Source organism: Heloderma suspectum, chromosome 2, assembly GCF_057233095.1.
Source record: "Heloderma suspectum isolate Gila_16-S chromosome 2, 16-S_ref, whole genome shotgun sequence".
NCBI classification, from domain to species: Eukaryota; Metazoa; Chordata; class Lepidosauria; order Squamata; family Helodermatidae; genus Heloderma; species Heloderma suspectum.
The window spans coordinates 8,395,692-8,422,348 of NC_139459.1; the positions used below are offsets into that span (position 1 = coordinate 8,395,692).

The 26,657-nt window shown below is 45.2% G+C and overlaps 1 long non-coding RNA gene across 1 annotated transcript in view; it reads right to left on the minus strand.

Moving 5' to 3' along the window:
- The window catches only part of LOC146351911 (uncharacterized), a 52,255-nt gene that overhangs the window by 12,537 nt on the left and 13,061 nt on the right, over nt 1-26,657 (minus strand). Inside the window, exon 3 of the long non-coding RNA XR_014787333.1 lies at nt 11,810-11,928. This is a non-coding gene — a long non-coding RNA (uncharacterized LOC146351911). The remainder of the gene's footprint in view (nt 1-11,809; nt 11,929-26,657) is intronic.

Consider the following 26,657-nt stretch of genomic DNA (forward strand, 5'->3'; position numbering starts at 1 on the left):
GGAACAGGAGCAAATTTGTGGGATGGGTTAAAGACTTGGAAAATGTCCTCAGAGGCAAGTAACTGAGGAAAGGATGGGCTAAGTAGGAAAGCTTCACAGCACTTCAAGGCATGAAAGGCTTTTGCTGTAGGCTACAGGCAGTATGCTATTGGGTCATAGGCCACATTCAACCTTAGGTGTCTCCCCCCCAGCTCAATCCCCCTCCAGCCATTGCTGTTGATCCTTTGTTCCCAGTTCTGAAAACTAGGGATGTACAGATTCCCCACCGTCTGTTCCGGTGGGGAATCTGCCCAGGGGGGAGGTGATCCATTCCTCCCTGCCCCCCGGAATCCTCTGGAGTGGCTCTGTTCCATGAGGATTCTGCAGAGCCTCCCGGCTTGAGGTCCACTTATCTGGATGGCCAGAGCCGTTCTCCTCCGTGCCAATCACCATTGTTTTTTTAAAAAAAATGGTGATCGGCAGGATGTGCCCATAGACTTATACGCAAAATAGAGTTGTGAATCTTGCGTATAAGCCTATGGACACATAGACTTATATGCAAGATTCCCGGCTCTATTTGCATATAAGTCTATGGGCACATCCTGCCGATTGCCATTTTAAAAAAAATGGCAATCGGCACGGAGGAGAACGGCTCCGGCTGAGCACGCAGCCGAGTGCCATCCTGTGTGGAATCCTCGCGGGGCGGAGGTACGTGGGGCCGGTAAGAATCCTGCCTCATTTGAATCCATGGCGGATTTCTCTGCCTACTGAAAACATTACTGAAGCCAGGAACACACAGAAGGCCAAAAATAGTATCCTTCAATGCATTGCCTGCTTTCTGCTCTCACCCTGCTGATCACAGAGCATGCTAGATAGAACATATGCTCAGCACTCTACGTGGTACACTCAGTTGTTAGACACTGCATTGCTCTAAGTTGGACGGTCATGGATCTGTGGAGTGTAATGGGAAAGTGCAATTTTAATGTTTCCACTTTGAGCCTGTCACAGGTAGGGATTTCCCCAGAGCCCTTGGCTTGCCTTGCATTTATGAGCCAAGCCACGGGTTCCCTGCTGCTGTCTCTGCCCATGCCTGGCACGAAGGGTGGGAGAACTCGGGCTGCTTGGGTGCAGCGGTGGCAGAGCAGTGACGGTGGCATCACCACAGCTCCTTCCCTCCTTGTCTCCTCTGCAATTGCCTGCAGCAGCCGGTGGGCAAGTGTGGTGCAGGCTGGCCAGCCTGTATGCAAGTCTCTCATTCTCCCTTCTGGGGCCAGCACAAAGAGTGATACACTTGGGCATAGGCAGTGGCCGGCAGGCAATTGCAGCACCAGCCGCTCTGCACAATTCTCTTGCTGCCCCTGCCAGTGCCCGGTCAGGGAGAACGAGAGAGTTCATAGATCACAGAATCATAGGGTAGGAAGGGGCCTACAAGACCATCGAATCCAACCCCCTGTTCCATGCAGGAAGCCTGATGCCCAGGCGGTCTCCCATTTAAGTACTAACCAGGGCTGACCCTGCTAGGCTTATGAGATCAGACGAGATCAGGTGCATCCAGCCCTCTAAGCGCAATGGCTGTGCAGAGCAGCTGGCAATTGCAATGGTGAAGTCCACAAACTGTCCTGGCCTGACACAGGTCCAGTTGGGCCAGCTCACAAGTAAGTGTGATTCTATGGACAGCCATCTCTCAGGGATGCTCTGACTTGGATTCCTGCGTTGAGCAGGGGGTTGGACTTGATGGCCTTGTAGGCCCCTTCCAGCCCTACTATTCTATGATTCTATGATTCTATGATTCTATGAGTTGTGGAGCAGGGTGAGCTTGGTGGACCTGACCCCCTGGATGGATTCCTATGTAGGGATGGTGGAGAATTCTGCCACGGATTTCAGAAACCTGTGGCAGAACGGCCTCCCACCCCCTGCCCCCCCGCGGAATCCCCCCCAGAATGAAGCTTACCTGGGGCGGATATTCCGGCGGCTCCAGTGGCGGCTCGAGCAGCAGCGGCGGCAGCTGGTCTCTCGGCCGGCTGCTGCGGACTCAAATGGTGGCCGCCATAGCAGCCACCATTTGCATCTGGCCAGGCTGCCGTGATAGGCTATATAAGCATTTAGGTAGCCTATCACGGCAAAGGCAGCCACGCAAATGGCGGCCACCATGCCATTTGCGTAGCTGCCTTTGCCATGATAGGCTCCGTAAATACTTACGTAGCCTATCACAGCAGGCAAAAAAAAAACAAAAAAAAACCTAGTACGCAAATGGCAGTGGCTATGGCGGCCACCATTTGCATTCCCTTTTTTTTTTTGCTGTTTTAGCCTACGTAAATATTTACGTAAGCTATGGCGAAAAAAAAGGGGAACGCAAATAGTGTATTGGGCGCTATTTGCGTTCCTTTTTTTTCATCATAATAGCTTACGTAAATATTTACGTAGGCTAAAACAGCAAACAAAAAGGGAATTCAAATGGTTGCCTCTGTAGCTGCCTCCATTTGCATTCATGTTTTTTTTGTTCTCTGGAAGGCTGCCCAGCGGCCAGATGTCTGGCTGCAGGAGGCCCCGGCCGGCGGCTCCGCAGAATCTCTGCGGAGCGGAGCCGGCCGGATTAGGATTTTGGGGGGAGGTGCAGAGCGCCTCCCCCCCACCGCGTATCACCCCATCAAAAAGGTAAGTGACTTTCGTACATCCCTATTCCTATGCCATCCCTTGTGTGGGTTGCCTGTGTGCCATATATGGAGGAGGGAGCATCAAAGGAAGAGTGTACTCTTTGTCCAGTACACTTTAATCTGAAATGACTTTTCAGATCTCCAACCTGGATGTGGTCCCCACGGGGGGGGGATTTCCCCACATTTGTTGTTGGCAGTGGTAGAGTGAACAGAGGGATGCCCAGAGTAGCTAGAAGGACTAGGAATGGGGGGGGGGAGAGATTGGGACCTGAAGTGAAGATATGGTCATTGGAGGCATGGAATTGAAGACAGGAGGAACCAAGGAGAAAAATCCTGACAATAGACCTAGAGAGAGGAGAGCTTGTATGCTGCTGGCATGAAGGACAGTTGGGAAAGGCACAGAAGTTAAGGATCGGTAAATTGGCCTTTTTCTCTTTCTGCCACATTCCACCTTTTCCCCACATTCCTTCTCTCCCGAATATGAAAAACTTTGCTAACATTAGCAAAGTTCTTATCAAAACCAAAGTGGAACCAAATTTTCATCCATCTGCACCAGCCAAATTCAGTAGCTGCAGCTATTCCCCGCATGAAGAAGATCAGGATGTCCCTGGCTGCCATATAGAACTTAAAGATGAGGAGCCTGTCAGAAAACACTTTTAAGAGCAAAGCGATCAAAGCCCCGGGCCTGGACAGATGTGTGTCTCTGAGTTTTGGGTTCTCCCCCACACACAACCCTTTAAAGCTCAAGTTCTTTCTGTCCACTAGCTTGGAGAACTTTGTAAAGTTTGGTAAATCCTTATCAAAACCAAACTGAAATATTTTTTCATCCATCCCTAATGCAGAGACGGAGTCCATGATCCAGAAAGCCAAGGGTGCAGAGGGTTCCAAGGCATAGAGTTAAGAGTATGAGATGTCTACTGTTCCTTCAAGAGTTGCAGAGAAGGAGAATTCTGCCATTTTATTGTCACTGTAGCAGCATTACTTGAAGAAGCAGTAATGAAAGGGGGTGGTGAATTTCACACCGTGATTCCAACTAGACTCTTCCTTGGTTGCAAGCCTCTACAATTTACTTATTAATTTTTATTTATTTCATTTCTACACTGCCCAATAGCTGAAGCTGTCTGGGCGGTACACAAAAAATAAAACCACAAAAGCGCAACATAGAACAATATCAACTATGAAAGCTTAAAACCACAATGTAACAGTACAACCAGAATAAATCCTAGCAGCAATGCAGAGATTTAAAATACAGATTTAAAAGACCAAAGCTAAGACTAGGAAGCTAAAAAGCTAAAATACTGGGAGAATAAAAAGGTCTTCACCTGGCACCAGAAGGAGTACAACGTAGGTGCCAGGCGAACCTCTCTAGGGAGCTCATTCCACAGCTGGGGTGCCACAGTAGAAAAGGCCCTCTTCCTGGTAGCCACCCACCTCACTTCCTTTGGTGGGGATTCCCGGAGAAGGACTGCTAAGGACGATCTTAGGGTCCAGTCAGGCACATATGGGAGGAGGCGATCCTCCAGATAATCTGGCCCCAAGCCATTAGGGCTTTGAATGTTAACACCAGAACTTTGAATTGGGCCCAGAAATAGACTGGCAGCCAGTGCAGTTGGAAAAGTACTGGCATAATGTGATCTCATTGGCCAGTTAACAATCTTGCTGCCCTATTTTGGACTAGTTGAAGTCTCTGGACTGTTTTCAAAGGCAGCCGCCACATATAATGCATTGCAGTAATCCAGACAAGAAGTTATCACAGAATGGATAACTGTAGCTAGGCTATCTCTGCCCAGATAAGGGCAGGCAGGTTAGGGACTAACTCCATGTTTAGTAGGGATGGCCAAGAATTTCTCCCCGAAACTTCAGGGCGACGAGTGCCAATGCATTCAGCCCCCCGAAATTGGTGGGGAAATTCTCCGCCGGCCCCCCGCCCCCCCCGGGATGGGACTTACCGTGGCCGAATGTCCTTCTCGGCGGCGGGTCCCGGCGGCGTTTCGGCGGTGTTTCGTCAGGGCCGGGTGCGGCGGCCAGTCTCCCGACCGGCTGCCACTGCCGCCATTGCAAAAAAAAAAAAGTAAAGTAAAAAAAACACCCCCCCCCCCCCATGATAGGCTACGTAACAATTTACGTAGCCTATCACGGGTGTGTGTGTGTGTTTTACTTTTTTTTTCACGGCCGGGTAGATGGGGCACTTCTACCCGGCCTGAATTTCACTGGCGAGGGATGGGGTGGCTCCCTCCCCTCGCCTGAACTTTGGGGGGAGAACCGAAGTGCCTCCCCCCCACCGCGAAGCAAGCTTCGAGAATAGGTAAGGGACTTTCGTCCATCCCTAATGTTTAGGCATTTTGTTTGAAGAGTACTATAGCAGGCATACCATGAACAGCCCAAAAACCATCAAAGTCAATATTTTTGCCCCTGACTAGACTTGGACTCCAGGTTCTACCTACATGGCCAAAACCAGAGGACACCCACCTCTAGGGATGGGGGAGAATTCCACCAGGGACCACAATGAGACCAGATTCCAAGAATCCCGCCCCATTGGGGCCCGTGGTGGAACAGAGCACTCACCTCCGCCTCCCCGTGGATTCCGTCCAGGTCGGATCCATCGCTGCCTCAATCCTGCAGAGCCGGCCGCCTGCTCCACGTCCCTGACGAATGTCGATACGGCCGGCAGCCACTGCCATGCCGTATTGCTGTAAGTCAGTCTCCGGACCCAAATGGCGTAGTGGGTGCCATTTGCAGCTGTAAAGCTGGTAGATCAGCCTAAATGCAGCCATGTGCAGCCTCATACAGCATCCACTATGCCATTTGTGTCCCTCTTTTTTGATGTAAATATATGCGTAGCCTATCGCATAAACAGGGACACAAATAGTGTATTGGAAATCCCTGTTCATGCGATAGGCTACACAAATATTTGTGTAGCCTATCACGTCAAAAAACAAGGATGCAATCTGGCTAATCTACCCACTTTATGGCCGCAAATGGCGCCTACTACACCTTTTGCATCCGGAGACTGACTTACAGCAATACGACTGCCGGCCGTATCGACATTCGCCAGCGAAGTGGAGCTGGCGGCTGGCTCTGCAGAATCAAAGCAGAGCGGAGCTGACCTGGACAGATTCTGGGGAGGAGGAAAGGATTGCCTCCCCCACTGTGGACCTCCCCCCGGGCCGGAATGGAAGGTGAGTCTTTCGTACATCCCTACCCACCTCCTTTTGTTGTGTGGAAGTAATTGCTCCAATCTGTGGATCCTGTTGATCATTATTTCAATAAGAAAACTTGATTTAACTAGGGTTGTATGAAAGTTGATGGTGGGGAGGGAGGCGTTCCGTCCCTTCCCCCGGAATCCTGACCGGGGGGGGGAGGCGCTCCGTTCCTCCCCCCTGGAATCCTCAAACGGCCGGCTGTGATTTCTGGCCACAGAGGGCTTTGGGGAAAAAACAAACAAACAACACGTATGCAAATGGCGGCCGCTATGGCTGCCGCCATTTGCGTTCCTTCTTTTTACCATCTTAATCTACGTAAATATTTACGTACACTATGATGGCGAAAATCAAGGGGAACGCAAATAGCGAAGCGGGCGCCATTTGCGTCCCCTTTTGATTCCCCGTTTTAGCCTACGTAAAAATTTACGTAGGCTACAACGGTGGATGAAAAAGGGACGCAAATAGCGCCCGCTACGCTATTTACATTCCCCTTGATTTTCGCCATCATAGTCTACGTAAATATTTACGTAGATTAAGACGGCCAAAAAGAAGGAATGCAAATGGCAGCGGCCGTAGCCGCCACCATTTGCGTAAGCATTTTTTTTAAAAAAAACCCACCCCCAACCATGATAGGCTACGTAAAGATTTACGTAGCCTATCACATCTTTTTTTCTTTTTTTTTAAACCTAGCCATGATAGGCTACGTAAAGATTTACGTAGCCTATCACATCTTTTTTTTTTTTCCCCCATAAGCCTAGAAATGGTGGCGGTGGCAGCCGGTCGGAAGACCGGCCTCCGCTGCCGCCTTCACCGGATCCACCGCCCGGAAGATCCGCCCCAGGTAAGTCTTGTCCCGGGGGGGATCCGTGGGGTGGCGGGGGGGTGGCAGGCCGTTCCGCCACAGATTTTGGGGGGCCGAATGCACTCGCATTCAGCCTTACCAAGATCTGTGGCAGAATTCTCTGACATCCCTAGATCTAACATCTGGATTTTAAAACATTTTAAAAAATCTTATGGAACACAAAGCCATTACTTTAAACTCCCCCTGCCACCCTCATTTGAGTATTTAGCAACGTTATTCCTCATGTACTTATATCATGTTCTGTATTAATGGCATAATTAGCTGGGGAAAATATTTAGTTGTCGCCTCATATTTATTTATGTTCATGGGATCATGTAAAGTTCTGCAACATTAAAATTTAATTTGAAAGAAAAAGAGTTTTATTCATTTTTCAGCATAATGACCATTTCAGCTTGGCTTCTAGGAATTATAAAATATTGTTTGAACATGCTTTTCCATTTATTTATTTTTCTGGGGCATTTTCCATCGATTCCTAAAAAAAAAAAATCAGGAATGTTTGGTTGGTAGTGTTTTTGATAAAGAATTGTAGAGCCATCTCTTATTCCTCGCACCCTGTCAGCGGGCATTCATGGGGCTATTCATTAATTAGCAGTTAATTTGTTAACTGATTGATCAACTGGTTTGGGGAATATTTTACTTTGGGATTAATAGGCACGCACAGTCTCCACCAGAAACAACAACAACGGAAATATGTCTGTATGGTAGATTTGGAGAAATCGTATCAGAATGCTAAAAAGACCTTGCATTTACAGTTCTAGATTGAATCATACACACACAATGTTGGACTATTATTGACAGTGGAAATAAGGGTTGCCACTGGATTTCACCTAAAGTGAATTTACTACAGCCAAGCTGAAACAGTTGTTTTAGATCTGTATTCACTTTTGTTATGGTGAAAGAGCACCTCCATTTTCCAGTGTGCTTTTGACTGCCCTTTTGAAATTCCATCTGTTTTAGGTATTTTGCCCAAACCTTAAAAACATAAGAAGAGCCTGCTGGATCAGACCAAGGGTCCATCTTGTCCAGCATTCTGTTCACACACTGGCCAACCACCTACCTGTGGGAAACTCACAAGCAGGACATGAGTGCAATACTGAACTAGATGTGGGTGAGAATTTTGTTTCAGTTCAGTTTTGGTAAGAATTTACCAAAATTCTCAATGTGTCCTATCTTCTGGACAAAAAGAATTTGAGATGATGATGATGATGATGATGGTGACAATGATGACGATGATGACGATGATTTAATGAATGTGGGAGAAACTGACAGATTTGGTCATCGAGCCCCAGGCTTTGAGTGCTTTTCTCTCAAACATCTGGGTTTGAATCCCTGTCTATGCAACCATGTTAGTGCTGACTTAGGGTTGCCACCTCTTTTTTCCCCCTCTTTTTTTCCTTACAGGGTCTTCAGAGGTTTTTTCAACAGCTACACTGCAGGCAGGTACAATATGGTCCCCTCCATGCTGGGAATTGCTTTACCTAATTGCTTTGGATTTGGTTGGTGCAAATGGAGGTGAATTTTGTTTCAGTTCATTTTTGTATAAGCATTTCCCAAAAATTGCAGTTCATATTCAGGAGAAAAAATAACTTGAGATTTATTCAAAAAAAAAAAAAATCCACTCCATTAATGGATGGCTTCTCCAGCTGATTTGGGGTGATCCCCCACACAGCACAGCTTACCCCATTCAGCAGATCCTGCAGCTTAGTATTTACATACTGGGTAGTATTTACATCTGGGTAGTATTTACATGGGTTGGAGGAGTTTGCATGGGAAGGAGCAGGTGGAGAGAAGTCCACTTCAACCAGCACAGCTGATCCACTTCAATGTGGTCTCAAACCATCAGCTACCATTTACCCATGATAGGTACAATAGACTGTTCATAACTATGTTCACAAATGTCCTGTGCATCCAGTTAATGCTGGCCCTCCTCACAATGTGATTGTCACTGCCCTACAGACCTCTATGTGTTCAGTGAAAGTCTGAAGGGAGAACCCATGTGCATATACACCTATATGCATATAGGCCCCTCCATGTAATTGGATGTCCCGTGTGCTATTGGGGATCATGCTCATGTGGAGGGACATACTCATTTACATGAGGGTAGGTTCCATTTTAAGATGTCTGCTGAATGTGCAGAAGGTCTGAGGAGCAGAGATGGCAGAGATTTTCATTTGGAGGCGGCAGGTATCCCCAATCACCTTTCACATATTCTCTTAAAATGTGTAGGGCATCTACAAATGGGGCTCATGTTAAGAAGCAATGGGAAATTCTAGGTCTGAGTACCCAACAGTGGTCTGATACATCCATAAAATATTTTTACTGTTTACTCAGGGCATTTTGCTTTTTTTTGCTTTTTGCTTTTTTTTTGTAAATGAACAGCTCACTTCTGGAGGCTAAATCAGATACCATTTGGTTGGCAAAAGGCAATGGCAGAGCTGGAAGTTCTAGGTGGCAATACTTCTGTTTGGATCCATAATTCATCATATTTGTTACCAAGCCTCCAAATGTCCTCAATAGGACATCTGCTTGTAGGCATCCAAAAACTGAATGAAGCTCTTGGACTGAGAATTTTTTTCTGCCACACAGGTTGCATTTTGAGTCCAAACTTAGGAGATGATGCAGAGCTCAAGAAGGTTGCCATGGTTCTCATGGATTGAATTATATCCCACATCTTGTCAGTTCTGGATGGTGAATAATTTTTCTGTTGCTGTTTGAAGCTGGTCCATATTTCTCCTGGAGCAAACTGTTCTGATGGAAGGACCCATTCACCTTGCTCATGGCACCAAAGGATGGATGATTTCCACCAAAACCCAAGCAAATCAAAGAGGGAATGGTAAGGAGAAAGAAGGGAGTGGGATGGAAAGTGAGAACTTGTTTATCAGATTCAGGATGAACCATCTGTTGTTGATGATTAGATCTTCAGCTTCCAATTTTCATTTGAATGTTATTGCTCATTTCTAGCCGGGTACTGAAACGTCACTTACCATTGCACTCAAGAGTTTAAATTAATGAGAAAAAAAGAGAGAACAACTTGGATTAGAAATCTGTTGAAGGAGAAAATTACGTTCCCAACAAACCTAGCACAAATACCTTTATTACTCTGAGGACTGCTGCAGTTATGTTATGTCCACCAAACAACTTTTGCCTGCTTTTTCTCTCCATTATCCACACTGTAGCATTCTTATTATCCATAAGTGGGACTTTTCTGACCCACTTTTGAAGTTCCTTGGCCCTACCTATGTTGCTTGTCAGAATGTCGCAACTTGATTTGCCTCTGAGACTATGAGCATCTCTACACCAGACTAAAATTCCACATTTAAAATGGGTCTTTCTGCTTTGTCAACCACCAGGTAGGGATGTCAGAGAATTTTGCCATGAATCTTGGGGAGGCCGAATGCCAGTGCATTCGGCCCCCCGAAATCAGTGGTGGAACGGTTTGCCCCCCCCTGCCCCCCCGGGACGGGACTTACCTTGGGCAGATCTTCCTGGTGGTGGCGACTCCGGTGGTGGTTCGGTGGTGGTTCGGTGGGGGCAGCTGCGGCGGCTGGTCTTCCAACCGGCCGCTGCCACCATTTCCAGTAAAAAAAAAAAAAAAAGTGATAGGCTATGTAAAGATTTATGTAGCCTATCACGGCTAGATTTTTAAAAAACACTGTGATAGGCTACGTAAATGTTTACATAGCCTATCACGGCTGATTTAAAAGAAAAAAAAGCGCATATGCAAATGGCGGCGCCCATGGGCACCGCCATTTGCGTTCCTTATTTTGGCACGTCTTAGTGGGAATTAAGGGGAATTCGCCATCTTAGTCTATGTAAATGTTTACGTAGACTAAGACATGCCAAAATAAGGAATAAGGAATGCAAATGGCGGCGCCCATGGGTGCTGCCATTTGCGTATGCGTGTTTGTTTGTTTTTTAAATCAGCCGTGATAGGCTATGTAAACATTTACGTAGCCTATCACGGCTGACTGCAGAGATGAAAATGGCGGTGGCTACGGCCGCTGCCATTTGCGTCCCTGCTAGCCAGCGGGCGGATGTCCGGCCGCTGGCGGAGCCGGCCGGCGGCTCTGCAGAATCCCTGCTGAGCGGAGCCAGCCGGCCAGAATTTCGGGGGGGAGGGATGGAGCGCCTCCCCGCCCCACCTCGAATCAATTTCGCTAAAAGGTAAGTGACTTCTGTACATCCCTACCTCCAGGACATCTCGTGCACTAAATGATCTTTCCCCCCCACTTTTTTTTAAGATGGGAGATAATGAGCTCTCAAATTATAGCACATTGAGTTCCTTCATGTAAAACAAGTTTTCTGCTTCCATTTTAAATGCAGGATCATGGTGGGGTCCCTTTCCATGTGCTTCCTCCCCACCCCCCACTTTCCCCCTCTATTCCCCCCTTATCTGACTCTTCCATATGTTCCATTATACTGCCACTAGATGGCACTGTGGTCTAGCTCTCTCATTGGGGGTTTTCCTCTTTTCACAAGAGAACTCAATGCACTGTAATTTGAGAGCTTATTATCTCCGATCTTTAAAAAAAATGGAATAAAAGTCATTTTGTGTGGGAGACGCCCTGGAGGTTGATTACATCATCTAAAGTCTCCCCAGACTTCCGTGAATAACCAATCTCAGTAGCAGGATAAAAGCTCCATGTGAAGAAGCCCTATTTAACAAGCATCCTGGGAAATCCAGGCAGGCTTTTTATGCAAAGGCCATGCTTCACAGGCAGTGGAATGCCTGTTCATGTCTCTAAGCTAGTGATGGGCAAGCTGTACCCTGGCTCAATTTGTAATTATCTCAGTAATTAAATGGTTTTGATTTTGCGGGATGGGATCAGAGAAAGCTACACTTCTTCCCTCCAACAATCCTTCCCAATTGCATAATGTCGGGACATACACTCTGATGACATGCTTTGCACATGCACATTATGTATTCATACAACACAGTATCCTTTTGCAAACTACATATCCACTTCAAGCCATCTGTGTGAGTGTCACAGCGATCAATGAGCTACACTCACTGGGAGAAAGATGTTAACATAAACAACTTCCATGTATGTGCCTAGATAGCAAGTCAAGTAATTAGAACACAAATCATGCATATACAGAAACTTGCTTACCATTTTGAGCCAAATGAGGACTTTCGGAGAAAGGATGCTCAGTTCAGCTGGCCATGTGGAGCTGTATCTGGTGATAGGCCTACTTAAAGTAGGCCCACTGAATTGAATGGGACAAGTTCCTTGGGGGGGAAAAGGTGGGATATAAATGTAATAAATAAATAAAAATAATAAAAATAATAAATAAAGTCAGTCTATCATTGGATGCAACCCATTGGATAAAACCATATGAGCTGGACACATTTATATCATTTGCTAGACAAATGAAGGTTGGCAGCATCACTGCTTGAAGCTGAGGTCTGTTGGAATCTCCATCCCTCCCAGCCCCCAGGAATCCTGCCTCCCTCATCTGCTCTGCTTCCCTGTAGATAGGGATGCCAGAGAAATCCACAAAGGATTCTAATGAGTTTAGATTTCTATGAATCTGACCTGTGGATTCCACAGTAGATTGGCTTTTTCTGAGTTGCACAGATTCTGTGGACTTGCAGACTAGTTTTTTGTTTCTTTTCTGAGGGGTGCAAATGAGTGCTTGTGCTAATGTACTTACACTAATGCACTTTAGTGCTAATGTTCATTAGTGCTAATGCACATTTCCTCAAGTGCGATGAAATTCTCATACACCTCCCCACCCTCCAATTCCCTCAATGAACAGATGATGAAAGATACCCGATAATCTGTGAAACACAGATGGAATGAATATAACAAAATCTGTGCACCCTCATCTGTAGGTTTTCCATTCCTCTGTTCAACATTAATCTTTATTTTTGTTTACCTACAGATTTCATTTAAAGTAAAAAAAAAATGTGGCCAATTTGGAGGGCACAATTTGGCAAAAAGAGCTGTGTGTTTTTGGCAGGATGTGTAGAGTCCCAATAAGCTTTATAAAACTTATAAGAGGGTGGAGTGTGGTGAGTGAACCCATAATTGTCACAGATTGTTGCCTGAAGCAAAAATTGAGGGAAATTGGGAGGGGGGGGGTCCTGCTTATCAGTGGCTATGAGTCATGATGGCTACTAACCATATACTACTTCTGGCCTCTGAAAACCAGTTGCTGGGGAACAACAGTGAGAGAGGGCTTTTGCCCTCATGTCCTGCTTCTGGGGGCTTCCCATAGGAAACTGGTTGACCACTATGGGAAACAGGATGCTAGACTTTGGCCTGATCCAGTAGGATCTTCATAGGCTGAACAAAACATCTATCTAAATTGCACGAGAGGCCACAGAAAAATGGCTCGAGTGGATTTTATGCATCTCTGCATCTTTTAGCAATCTCTACAATAGGTTGTATCAGGATCCTTTGAAGCTTGTATTCACAAGGAGAACCCCTCCCTCCCCATTTAAACATCTCTGCTTACAAGGGCTTTCACAAATTCAGTGACACCTCCTCCCTGTCTCAATGTATTGATCTAGGGAGTGTGGAAACAAGGCCAAGGAGGGGCCATACACAGCTCTTAGGCAGTTGCTTCCTTATTCTCTTAGTATATCCTTCTCCCAGCCCATGCCAAGAGCAGGTCGTTGGATGAGGCATGGCTGTTTTCAATGGAATGGACTGAGAGTTTACAGAGAGTATAGGGACTCTTCCTAAACTTCAGATGAGTCATTTGGGGAGCTTCCCCAAGCTGTTAGGACAAGGTTAGGGACTGCACATAACCTTTACCACCAAGGCTCAAGTGTTCCCCTGATCTGTGGAAACATCATGATGCATTGTGATGGCAGTTTATGTCCAGGCGCACCTCTCCATCAACAATGCACACAGAAGGCTGCTTATACATGTGGACCTCTCTTGCTGGAATGGGGAGGTGGATTTTTTTCTGGTGTTGCAAGCTGTCTCAGGAGTCTCAGTGGAGTGAATAGGTGGGGCATGCATTTCCCAATAAATAAATACATAAAGGCATACCTTGGAAGGGTTGTGACAGTTCCTGTCTAGAAATACACTCTCTGAGGCAAATTACAGATTTACCTTGTATAAGTGAAATGCTGAGGTTCTGGGCCTGTAGGTAGGTTTAATTACCTGCTTAACTAAAGCTACACCAATGGGCAGCCATTTCCTTTGGAGTTCCGTTTATCTCTAGTATCAAATTAACTTCGGCAAAAGCCAATTAACTACTGTAAATTATCCCCCTTCAATTAAACATTACACCCAAACAGAAGCAGTGAAGGGCTGTAACACACTAATTTGTCATCTGTATACTTATGAGAAGTCAAGAAGAAAAGTTTAATCCTATTTTTTTCTACTTTTTTTATGAAGAAATGAGAAATGATCTGGAAAGAACTGCAATAAAAAAATAGGAACTGGGCTGACATAATTTTAACTTAATTTGTCAACATAGTAATACATCTCGCTATATTACTCCATTGACAAATCAATTACAGTTATAATGAAACTTTATACAATTTTACTCTTATTTAATTAGTTGCATCAATATGTTTCTTCTTTTTTCTCCTTTCTTTGCATCTGCATCATTAATGCTTCAAAGTGTAAATTATTGAGTGAGGTTAATTATTAGCAATGGTAACATACACAGTTTAAAGCCCCCAAAGAGAAATGCACAACACACCATATTATAATGAATTCATCTTGCAGTCTTGTGTTGTTTATGCTGGTGAGCCATTATTCTCTTAAATAATAAAAATGGTAAGGATAATAATCTATTGCATTGGTACAAATGATATGCATTCCACAGATGCATCACTGATAATTAATAGAGGGTATATATATATATATATATATACACACACACACACACAAAACACACACACATGGACAGACATTGTCTTATTCCATTTGTCTTATGGATGAAAAAGGATTATAATATAACTCCAATATGAAGGATAGTGAGCTGTATATGTATGAAAGTGTTTTAGAGTTTGCTATTGCTAAATATATTTGACACATTAAGCAATATGGAGCAGATAAAACTGGCAATTCAAATCAAATAAGTAGAATTTGAGTAAAATAATCTTAGGTAGTATAGCTGGGTTAAAGCATCTGCCAAGGACACTGCCAGTCAGAGCAGACAGCTCTACGCTACAGGGACCAAAGGTCTAATGAAGTATAAAGCAGTTTTATTTGTTTAAATTTTCTTGGCACAAGAGCCATTCATCCAACATCTGATAGTGACAGTTCCAAATATCAGGGGAGAGCAAGATTAGAGAAAGAAGTAATATATGGGGGTCACCAGAATAAAGAGTTCAAAAGTGCATCTCCACCTTCCACATATTTAAGAACTGAAGGTATGCGCAACTTAAAAATGCATAGGCCTAGTTTGGATATACATATTTCAGCTTAATAATCCAAGATATGCATTAGATTTGTGACCACACATTCACCCATCATGTTACCTCTTCCTTTCTGTCTTCTTGGCATTGCATAATAGACCAGAAAGGCTTCAAGTAACATAGTCACCTGGCTCACCCCTAACATCTGAACTGGGAAACTATGGTTACCATATTTGGAACAAACCATGGCTTCGGTTTAAGATCTTGGTTTGTTCCAAACCACTGCAGGGAGTGCACCAGGCAGGATGTGACCAAGTGGAGAAGCAGTGCACCCATCTCTAGGCTGTTTAAAAGCCTCCATTCTTTGAACAAGGGGTAGAGTTTGGGAAGGATGCACTGGAGACAGAGGCTTATGAGGTCCACCTTTGGCCCTTGCTAGTGCAAGGTGGCCATTTGGAGCTGTCCATCGGAATGTAACCACTGGCCTGCCTTGATGCCTTGTCTTGTGGGTAATGAATATGGATGGAACACAACATTTGGCTTATTGTGGCATGCTGAGAAGGTAATAGGAAACTTGCAATGCAAGGATGGACTGTGTGGACACAAAGCTAATACATACCTTGACTTTTTAACCTGAGATATTAATGTCTGAAATAAGCTTCACTCAGTCCTGTTGCTGATAACATGAAGGCATTCAGAATATGGTCAAGGGAAAGGCCATAACTGATATGCCATCCTTGTGAACTCCCAACCATCTGGCTGACAACTGTTGCTAGAAACAGAATGCTGAACTAGATGGATCTTGGTCCGATCCAATGAGGAAATTCTTAGGTTCCCATAGCAAGCCAAGGCTGAAGAAGGCATTTCTTATGATTCATCTGGCGGACTCTACAGTTTCTATTGCTCGCTGTAGTCATTTTACTTGGCCTGGAAGTCTTTAGAGATTCTCCTGGCATTTAGCAGACAATGAAAAATTGTTCTCTTCTTCAAACTCTGCAGTTTTAATATCTTGCCATTTAACTAAATCTGCCTGCTTTGGAATGGGGCGGGGGGAAGTGGATGGTAATTTGTCCAAAGTTCCCAGCCATTTCCAGAAAATACCAATTATGATGGGTGCTCTCCAGCTCAGACCACTGGAAGATACAGAAGCAAATAGAGCTTTTAAAAGCAAGAATATTTTTAATTGGATTAAAAATTAGTTGCTTCTCACGCAGTGCATAAACTACTTTAAAAACTCGGATGTTTGATTTTTGTTTGTAAATTTAAGGTACGTATAACTCACCTACCAAACACAGTTCTTGAGGTAGCTTACAGAATCAATACTAAACTAAAAAGTACAACCAATAGCAAATTAAAAATGACACTGGGAAACAATTGGTCCATCAATTAAAAACTACCCAGTGTCAAGTTAAAGAACAGTTTTTGCCTGGTTTATGAAAAAACAACAACATTAAAGTAGGCACCAAGCAAATGGTTGTGGGGAAAGACTTCCACAAACAACAACAACAACAACAACAACTGGCAGCTATGCATCTCATTTCAGTAATGAATGATTAATAGATTTGTTGCTCTCTATTAACTCAAGACCTGGAGCCTCATCTCTGTATTCCAAGCAGTGCTGGCTCCAGGTTTTTGAGGGCCCTTGGGCCAACCATGTTCAATGTTCCCCTCCCTTATTGAGTCTACCTTCTCACCGCTGTTGTCACCAGCTGCTATTGCTCCTCCTCACCTTCATTGCTACCCCTTTCTTTGACAGACAAAGAGCCAATGAGCTAGTAGATGACTGCTCTACTGCATCTACTGCTTCTCCTTCTCCCCACCACCATTGCCCGAGCCAGAGGTAGTTGAACAAGCATGTTGCAATGGTGAAGATGAGGAGCAACTCCAGGGGGCTCTTTTCAGTGGGCCCCTGCTTGGGTGTGGACCCTCGGCAGGTGCCCAACCATGCCTACCCTTGATGCTGGCCCTGTTTCCAAGGGCTAGGTGCAAAAGTCATTTCTCCTTGTCCAATGACAGTTGGACATTCATAAAGGCTAGAACTTAGAGCAAGGGCTCACTGGTTGGAGCAGGATTTCATATGCCATCTGGCAAATTGAAGAGTTACTGTTGTGACAGAATGCCAGTGTTCTGTTCCTGTAGTATTATAACTTGCAGCATAAAAGGCTTATCTACCTCTATCAAGTTTTTATCATTTTAACTGCTATGGATTCACAAAGAGAATCTTGGGGATTGCAATTTGGTGAGAATACTGAAAAGGGCCTGTTCCCTAGCCACATCTTAGTAGGCTTGGCGGCGAATGTCTCCCCGAAACTTCGGGGGGGCGAGCGCCAACGTGTTCGGCCCCCCAAAAAAGTTTCAGGGAGAAATTCTCCGCCCCCCCGCCCCCTGCCCCCCCCGGGACGGGACTTACCTTTCCCGAATGTCCCTCCTGGCGGCGGGTCCCGGCGGCGGTTCATCGGGTCTTCGTCAGGAGCGGGGGCGGCAGCCGATCTTTCGACCGGCTGCCGCTGCCGCCATTCCAATAAAACTAAAAAAAAGCAAATGCCCCCGTGATAGGCTACGTGATGATTAACATAGCCTATCATGGCTAGATTTGCAAAGTCAGCTGTGATAGGCTATGTAAATCGTCACGTAGCCTATCACGGGTGACTTTTTTTAAAAAAAGCGCGTACGGATAATGGCGGCCCCATAGGGAGCTGCCATTCACGTTCCTTATTTGGTCACTGTAGTCTACGTAAAGATTTACATAGACTACAGCGACCAAATAAGGAAAGTGAATGGTGGCTCCCTATGGGGGCCGCCATTTGCGTACGTGCTTTTTTTTTTTTTTAAGTCACCCGTGATAGGCTACGTGACGATTTACGTAGCCTATCATGGCTGACTTTGCAGATCTAGCCGTGATAGGCTACGTTAATCGTCACGTAGCCTATCACGGGGGTGTTTTTTTTTTAACTTTTAATTTCGCGGCCGGGCGAGGCGAGGCGCCTCCTCCCCAGCCTGAATTTCGGCCGGGCGAGGCGGGAAGCCTCCCCCCCCGGCCTGAACTTCGGGGGGAGAGCAGCGAAGCGCCTCCCCCCCACCGCGAAAAGCTGCGAGACCAGGTAAGTGGGTTTCATGCACCCCTACATCTTAGAGGTATAGAGTTCCCAGGGTTCTCTGTGGAGAGGAAAATGGTGCAAATCCATGCCATTAACAGTCTTACCCTTTCCACAGGGAAAAATTGGCAGTTATACAAAGGGTGTGTGTGTGTGTGTGTGTATGTGTGAAAATTGCATATTTTATTGAAATAAAATAGTGGAAAGTAATAATATTGGATACATGGCACCATTTCACCCTTGGTTGTAGGCTATGAAGTATTCTAATCACCACTATGTGGTACTGCCATTTGTCCAAGACCTTCCTTTTCTACTAGTGGAAAGTTCACCATTCTACTATGTATTCATGTGTATATGTGTACCCTCCCTATCTCGCACATACTGGACACAACACCAACTTTAAGCCAGAATTATTGAGGAAGCTGAGCATTATATTTGGGTAACTATTTGGTCAAACTGAATTCTACTTTTCAGCTTCGGTTAAGGTGGTTTCACAAATCCATGTCTCTCACCTGCTGACTTCAACACCATGTAATAGCTTGCATGAATGTGCTACCCCAGATGATCTAACACCATGGACAGAACAGTCAGATTGCCAGATGTCACCTCAAGCACCATGTTTTTCAAAGGGCTCAATTCACCCTTTCAGCTGGAAGTCCTCAAGGGTAGAGTAGCCAAGTGACATAAATGCATGTGTGAACCAGACATTAAGATGCCATTTAAGGCAAACACTGGCTTGCCATATTGATAGGCTATCTCACTCAAAAAAGCATGCCACATTCTGCCATTTCAGCCAGGTCCTTTTGCCATGGACAGTGGCTGCCCCATTTGCTTTCTTGAAAAGCCAGCTTGTCAACCTCCTTAATTCTTTGACATTTTAGGAAAACTCTGACAATCAGTTGGCTTGGTGAACTATGGCTCTTCAATTTCTATTAGAATGTCAAAAAAAATGACAATAGCTGAAAGGTTAGGGCAAAATCTATTAGAAAAGAAAAGTTGAGGCAAATCGGGTGATCTCATTGAAGGAAATAAGGAAAGATTGGCTTCCTTTTGGGATTAAGTCTAATTAAGGTGAGCAAGCAGCTGTGCCTGTTTGGAATAACAATTGTGCTAGCATGTCACTTTTTTTCTGCTTAGTTGAAATTTATATAGTTTGGGAATGGTGGATGTAAGAAAATTAGAGCTCATTTAGAATCTGTTGAAAGGACAGTGTGCCTTCATTATTAGTTTTGCATCTGAATTTTCCCGGGGCTGTCCTCTCACCACTATAGGTAATGGATTTTTTCCTCCAGATGTAATTGGATGAGTTTAATTTTTTCTTTCATTACCTGTCTAGGAGCCCTCTGCCCCCTTTTCCCTTTGTGTTTTATTAGGACTGTAACCCCTATTTAAATAAAGGCTTTTGCTGTGCTTATATATGTTCAATCAGCACTTTCTGATTGAATAGTTGTGGCTGTGCAATGGTATCACCTAACTTTTTTTTTTTAATCCACTAATTACATTTTAGCTATGGTGGTATACTAGAGAACCAGAGAGAAATGGTGCTAGTTTTTATACCTTGAACTCTGACTAGTAGTTTGTAACCCCCGTGGGCAGCACTTCTTGCAGAAATATCTTGGCATTTTCTGCTGACCTACAGGTTGGCTTCCATTCCACCCTGCAGTATTTGTTGGCCACCAGTGAGATTGAGCTGAACTTATCTTGGGATGATACCTATCAGGTAGTGTTGGATTTAGCAAAGGGAGGGACCAATCCAGAGACGTGTGAAACAACAGTAGCCATTCCAGAATAATTTCACTAACCATATTGAAATTTAAGTTTCTTTGGAATCATTGCAGCTGTGTTTTGCTTAACTTGGACCCTCCAGTTTTGCTTCTGGGAAAACTCTGAGGTGATTAAGAAATGTGTGTGATTCCTGAGGGATTTCTGTTGTTGTTTCAAATGCATTCAGAGCATACCGTCTGGACACCCAAATGAGGGAGGGCTCTGATCTTGCAGCCCTCTGTCCATCCTAAGCCCTACCAGATTGTTCCCAGCAGGGCAGGAGGAGTGACAGAGGCAATTTTTACTTCCTTATCCTCATTTGCAGCAGTTGTAATTAGATGGGGTTCTTCTTAGCCCATCTAAGTTGCTCTCTGTCTCAGGTTAGGGGACATGGTCTCTCAGCACCTGTCTTCGCCCCTGACAGAGAGGCAGTTGGATCCAGCACAATATGACCTCTTCCCACCCACTGCCCCCCACCGACACTCCCCTTTCTTATCTTCCCAAGGTTGGAGTCTCAAACTCAGGAGACGGAGCTGCCACGGAGGTTTCTTTCTACACTACATAGGCAATGCACAATACTGGAGCATCATTCTTTTTTTTTTTCAGAATCACCAGAGATCAAATTCATTGGAAGTATAACAAAATATCTTTAAAATCATGAGAGAGAAAGAGAGAGAGAGAGAGAAGAAAGAGAAAGGATTAAGTTTAGGAGGCCTTTTACACATCGTCCCTTTAAAGTCAACATATGTCAGAAATGGGAACTATTTTGTACAATAGTTGGTTTTATTGTCAGCTTTTATTGTTGGTTTTATCACCATTTTATTGTGTTTCTGTTTTTATGGCTTTTGATATTTTAGCTGTTTTTATGTGTTTTATTACTGTGAACTTCCTTGGGAGGGATTCTGCCCTGAAAGGCGGCCAAGAATGTTTAAAAATATATAAATAAACAATTCTCCCCCCCCCCAAGAAAAGAACCTTGGGGTTAGGGTGCAAAGTGGCCCTAATTTGTGTAGATATGCTATCGATTATAAGCAATTCCCATTCTTTGTCAAACTTCCCCACAACAGGTGGTACCTTGGTTTAAAGATTCTCTGATAGTATCAGTTGCATCATTGTGAGAAAGCCATCAAACACCACATGCATCACAAGTATGTAGTATATGCAGTTTAGGATTGAGAAAATGTTTCCCACAATGTTCACACAAAATCTATCACCCTATTTTAGCTGTGAACTCATTGATTGCACCACTGAGATTACCCTCTGCATCTCCCAGTCTTGGCATCAGTTGTTCCCCTCAACACCACTCATTTGAAATGATAATTGGAGTTCAGTGCAGTGTGTGAAAAATAGGACATCAGTCGGTAGAATGACAACATGGCCATTTCGTTCTCCAGGTATGCCTAGCCTGATTTTGCTACCGACTGATGTAATTTGAGCAGATCTATTTGGCATTTCAGCTCCGATACGTTTCCATCCATCACATTATTACAAAATGACTAAACAGTGGGTGGTTATGAGAGATCACTATTGGAACAAGCTTACAGATAGGTTTTATTACCATCCCATTGTGCAAACAAACAGCTAATATCCCTCCATACATATTTATAGACCATCAGTGCTTTTATCCTGAGTAATTCTAATGTGACAAGCAGCTTCAAACTAACAACCAGCTTCAGTTCAAGATCGTCACAGCTAGAGAAGGAGGCAACTTCAAGGATAATGACAAAATAAAGGAGGTTTTTTTACTTCCCCGAAGCCAAAACCAATCACATTGCCCAAAACACACTGTTGATTTGCATTCATCAATTGTGCAAAGACAGATGTCTGAGTGGGCATATTTTGGCCCAGTAGTGAAGGAGCTGTGAAGTTCTTTGCATGGGAAAACCATCCACAATCCAGTAGAATTAAGATCCCTGCTTGATAGTTGATACCAGCTTGACATTTTGGTTACAACCTTTCAGGGGTTCATATTACACACACTGCTATTCCGAATATATATATCTTTAAAGAGAAAGTGCAACCAAGAGTATTCTGACACCTTAAAGACTAACAGATTTATTATGGCATAAGCTTTTGTGGACTATAATCCACTTCATTAGCTGCATGAAGGGCTGTCCTCAGTTACAGGTATAGACACCCATCGTGGTGGTGGTAGTAATTCTAAACCGTGAGCTCAGATGGAAATGAAATGCAGAAAGTATGGACTGTGGGGGAACTATATTAAAAAAACAGTTGCTGGCAGCTGGTGATAACACAGCATGCTGGCATTGGTAGGCTAATTAATATATGTGGTGCTATAAGAAACCATCATGCTGATTAAAGCCACAGCTAAGGATGGGCATAGAATCAATCATAGAATAGTAGGGTTGGAAGGGGCCTACAAGGCCATCGAGTCCAACACCCTGCTCAATACAGGAATCCAAGTCACAGCATCCCTGACAGATGGCTGTCCAGCCTCATCTTGAATGCCTCCAGTGTGGGAGAGCCCACTACCTCACTAGGTAATTGGTTCCATTGTCGTATTGCTCGAACAGTCAGGAAGATTTTCATGATGTTCAGCCGGAATCTGGCTTCCTGTCACTTGAGTCCATTCTTCTGTGTCCTGCACTCTGGGATGATCAAGAAGAGATCCTGGCCTTCCCCTCTTTGACAACCTTTCAAGTACTTGAAGAGTGCTGTCCTATCTCCACTCAGTCTTCTCTTCTCAAGGCTAAACATGCCCAGTTCTTTCAGTCTCTCCTCATAGGGCTTTGTTTCCAGTCCCCTGATCATCTTTGTTGCCCTTCTCCTCTGAACCCTCTCCCATTTGTCTGCATCCTTCTTAAAATGTGATGCCCAGAACTGGACACAGTACTCCAGTTAAGGCCTAACCACTAACCAGTGCTGAGTAGAGGGGAAGTAGGACTTCCCAGACCCAGGCAAACTCACCTTTGCCTGCCCTGTGCACTGCTCTCTAGACCCCCACTGGCTGTCCAACCCTGTTTGCCACTGGATGGTCCATGGGCATCCGGTGAGCAGTGGGAGGCATCCTGCTGCTCTAGTGCCTGGCATTTGTGCAAAATGGCAGTTAGGGTCCCCCCCAAAATAGTGGCCAGAAATAGGAAGGAGAGTATGAGGGGTTGGCAGGTGGGGCCAGGAGTCCCCTCCGCCACCCACCAACCCCTCATTCTCTCCTTGCAAGGACAGTATGAGGGGTTGGTGGGTGGCGACAGGGACTCCCCCACACACACACTGCCTGTCAACCCCTCATGCTCTCAACCCTTGCAAGGATAGTGCAAGGGATTGGTGGGTGGCAGAACACTACAAACTTGCCTGACTCATCAAGCTCAGGGATGCATGAACCGGAGTCCAGTGGGCCAAACCGGTGATAGCTCAATGAGCTCTATCCCAAAACTGGATTCCTCCAATATCCCTAGCCACAGCTGATAGAACTGAACCACCTGATGAAATATAATTCAGCAATTTCCAATTGCAGTCTTCCTTTGAAGCTCTTTTGTTCAAGAACATCAGTGAGAGAGCGTCCTGGGACCTTGAAATCATCAACCACTTTTTCTTTTCTTTAAAAATATTGCCATTTCTGAATGCAGAATTGTGTTCATGTATTGTTTTGCATAGAAACTGCCCTGTTTGTCCTATGTAGAATGCAAAGGGGCCTTGCTGGTAGATGATGACAGATATCACAGGGGAAGATGAGCAAGGAAATAAACCCCCAATGTTGTAGATGACATTATTAGGTTCTATAATCATAGTGCCAGAGACAGAATTCATGGAGACAGAATTGGCATCTGAGTCTGCTGCAGAATCTGGTCCATGTTTTTGTATCTTTATTATATGGATGTTGCTGCTAGTGCATAGATGCTTTAGGTTGAGGGGGAAGTGTCTCTAAAGAAGTACAGGCCTATCACCCAAGGCCTGCAACAGTCATTGTCCACAATGGGTAGATAATTGATGATACACTTGAATGTTGTCAGGGATGAGTCCCAGCCCTTTCAGATGTGTGACAGCTCCAGTTTGGAGTCAGAGTTAGAACTGGTAGATCAGAGCTTGGGGGAGGAACTTTCCCCAGAGTCCCATGGTTCTGGGAGAGAGTCCTCTGAAGGCCTTGACAAACAGATGGCCCAGGCTTAGTCCTTGCTTCCTCCCTCCACTGTGACAAGTCAAGAGGAGGAGGAGGAGGGGTGTGTCTTGAGAGATGCATTACCATTACGGAGGTACGAAAGTGACTTACCTGTTCACGGATTCTGTTCATGGTGGGGGGCACTCCGTCCCTCCCCATGGAATCCTCGACAGGGGGGGAGGCGATCTGGTCCTCCCCCCCAGAATCCAGCCCGGCCGGCTCTGCTCTGCAGCAGCTCCGCGGAGCAGCTGGCCTGGCCAGGGCCATCCACAGCCAGACTTCCGGCCGCAGACGGGATGCTGCAGATGCAAATGGCAGCTGCCGTAGCAGACACCATTTGCATCCTTTCAGGCTGCCGTGACAGGCTACGTAAGTCTTTACATAGCCTATCACAGCTGCGGCTATGGAGGCCGCCATTTGCCTTCCCTATTTTTCGCTGTTCTAGCCTACGTAAATATTTACATAGGCAATTGCGGCGAAAAAAATGGAAACCACAAATAACATAGTGGGCACTATTTGCGGTTCCCTTTTTTTCGCCGTAAAAGCCTACGTAAATATTTACGTAGGATAAAACAGCAAAAAATAGGGAACGCAAATGGTGGCCACCATATCCGCCGCCATTTGCATATGCTGGTTTTGGGTTTTTTTGATTGGCTTGCCATGATAGGCTGTGTAAATCTATCATGGCAAAGACCAGAATGCAAATGCCAGCCGCGGCAGCCAGTCAAAAGTCCAGGCGTTGCTGCCGCTGCCACCACCATCCAGAACATCTGCCCAGGTAAGTCTCGCCCCAGGGGGAATCCGCGGGGGGTGGGGGGGTGGCAGGCCATTCCACCACGGATTTCGGGGGGGTGAATGCCAGTGCATTCGGCCTCACTGAAATCTGTGGCGGAATTCTCTGCCATCCCTAACAACTGTGTAATTGCACTCATTTCACATGCCAGCAAGGTGATGCTCAAAATCCTACAAGCTAGGCTTCAGCAGTATGTGAACCGAGAACTACCGGAAGTACAAGCTGGGTTTTGAAGAGGCAGAGGAACTAGAGATCAAATCGCCAACATTCTCTGGATCATGGAAAAGCAAGAGAATTCCAGAAAAACGTCTATTTCTGCTTCATTGACTATGCTAAAGCCTTTGATTGTGTGGATCACAACACACTGTGGCAAATTCTTAAAGAGATGGGAGTACCAGACCACCTTACCTGTCTCCTGGGAAACCTGTACGAGGGTCAAGAAGCAACAGTAAGAACCGGACATGAAACAACCGATTGGTTCAAAATTGGGAAAGGAGTACAACAAGGTTGTATATTGTCGCCCTGCTTATTTAATTTATATGCATAGTACGTCATGAGAAATGCCGGGTTGGATGTATCACAGCACAGGTCGGAATTAAGATTGCTGAGAGAATTATCAACAACCTCAGATACACAGATGATACCACCCTAATGGCAGAAAGTGAAGAGGATCTAAAGAGCCTCTTGTTGAGGGTGAAAGAGGAGAGCGCAAAAGCTGGTTTGAAACTCAACATTAAAAAAATGAAGATCATGGCATCTGGCCCCATCACTTCCTGGCATATAGAAGGGGAAGAAATGGAAGCAATGACAGATTTTACTTTCTTGGGCTCCAAGATCACCACAGACGGTGACTGTAGCCATGAAATTAAGAGACGCTTGCTCCTTGGCAGGAAAGCTATGGCAAACCTAGACAGCATAGTAAGAAGCAGAGACATCATCTTGCTGACAAAGGTTCGTATAATCAAAGCTATGGTTTTCCCAGTAGCAATGTATGGCTTTGAGAGCTGGACTATAAGGAAGGCTGAGTGCTGAAGAATTGATGCTTTCGAACTGTGGTGCTGGAGAAGACTCTTATGAGTCCCCTGGACTGCAAGGAGGTCAAATCAGTCCGTCCTAAAGAAAATCAACCCTGAGTGCTCATTGGAAGGACAGATACTGAAGCTGAAGCTCAAATATTTTGGCCACCTAATTCAAAGAGAAAAGTCACTGGAAAAGATCCTGATGCTGGGAAAGATTGAAGGCAAAAGGAGAAGGGGACGGCAGAGGATGAGATGGCTAGAAAGCATCACCGATGCAATGAATATGGACTTGAGCATACTCCGGGAGAGAGCGGAGGACAGGAAGGCCTGGCGTGCTATGGTCCATGGGGTCACGAAGAGTCAGACATGACTGAACGACTGAACAACAACAACAAGGGCACGTCGCAAAGCAAGAAAAGTTAGGGACAGGGCTCAGACGCTGCACCAGGATAGCCACTCTTGGAAGCCTATGTAGGAATAAGCCACCCTAAAGGAGGGGAATCACTGCAAGGCAAACTTGGCCATGAGGTTTATACCCAAACTGCCAGCAACTTCTCTACCCTCCAGTTCGTCTCCTCTGCTTAGAGATATTTGATTGGTTGTTTAGGGCCTGGGGCAGTCTGAGAATTTCCTTGAATCTGCATTTGTAGAGATGCTTGTCTCTAGCAAATAAAGTCGTATTAGCCTGAAGCTTTGTCTAGTGTAGAGTTGATTGCGAAGGGGAAGGATGATCCATTTCTGACAAAAGGTTTTGGCTTGACCTATAAATTATTCCTGTGTACTAGTCTGGCTTTCCTCCTCCTCCTCCTCCTGCTGTTGGTATTGTAGTCTGAGAAATGGCTGAT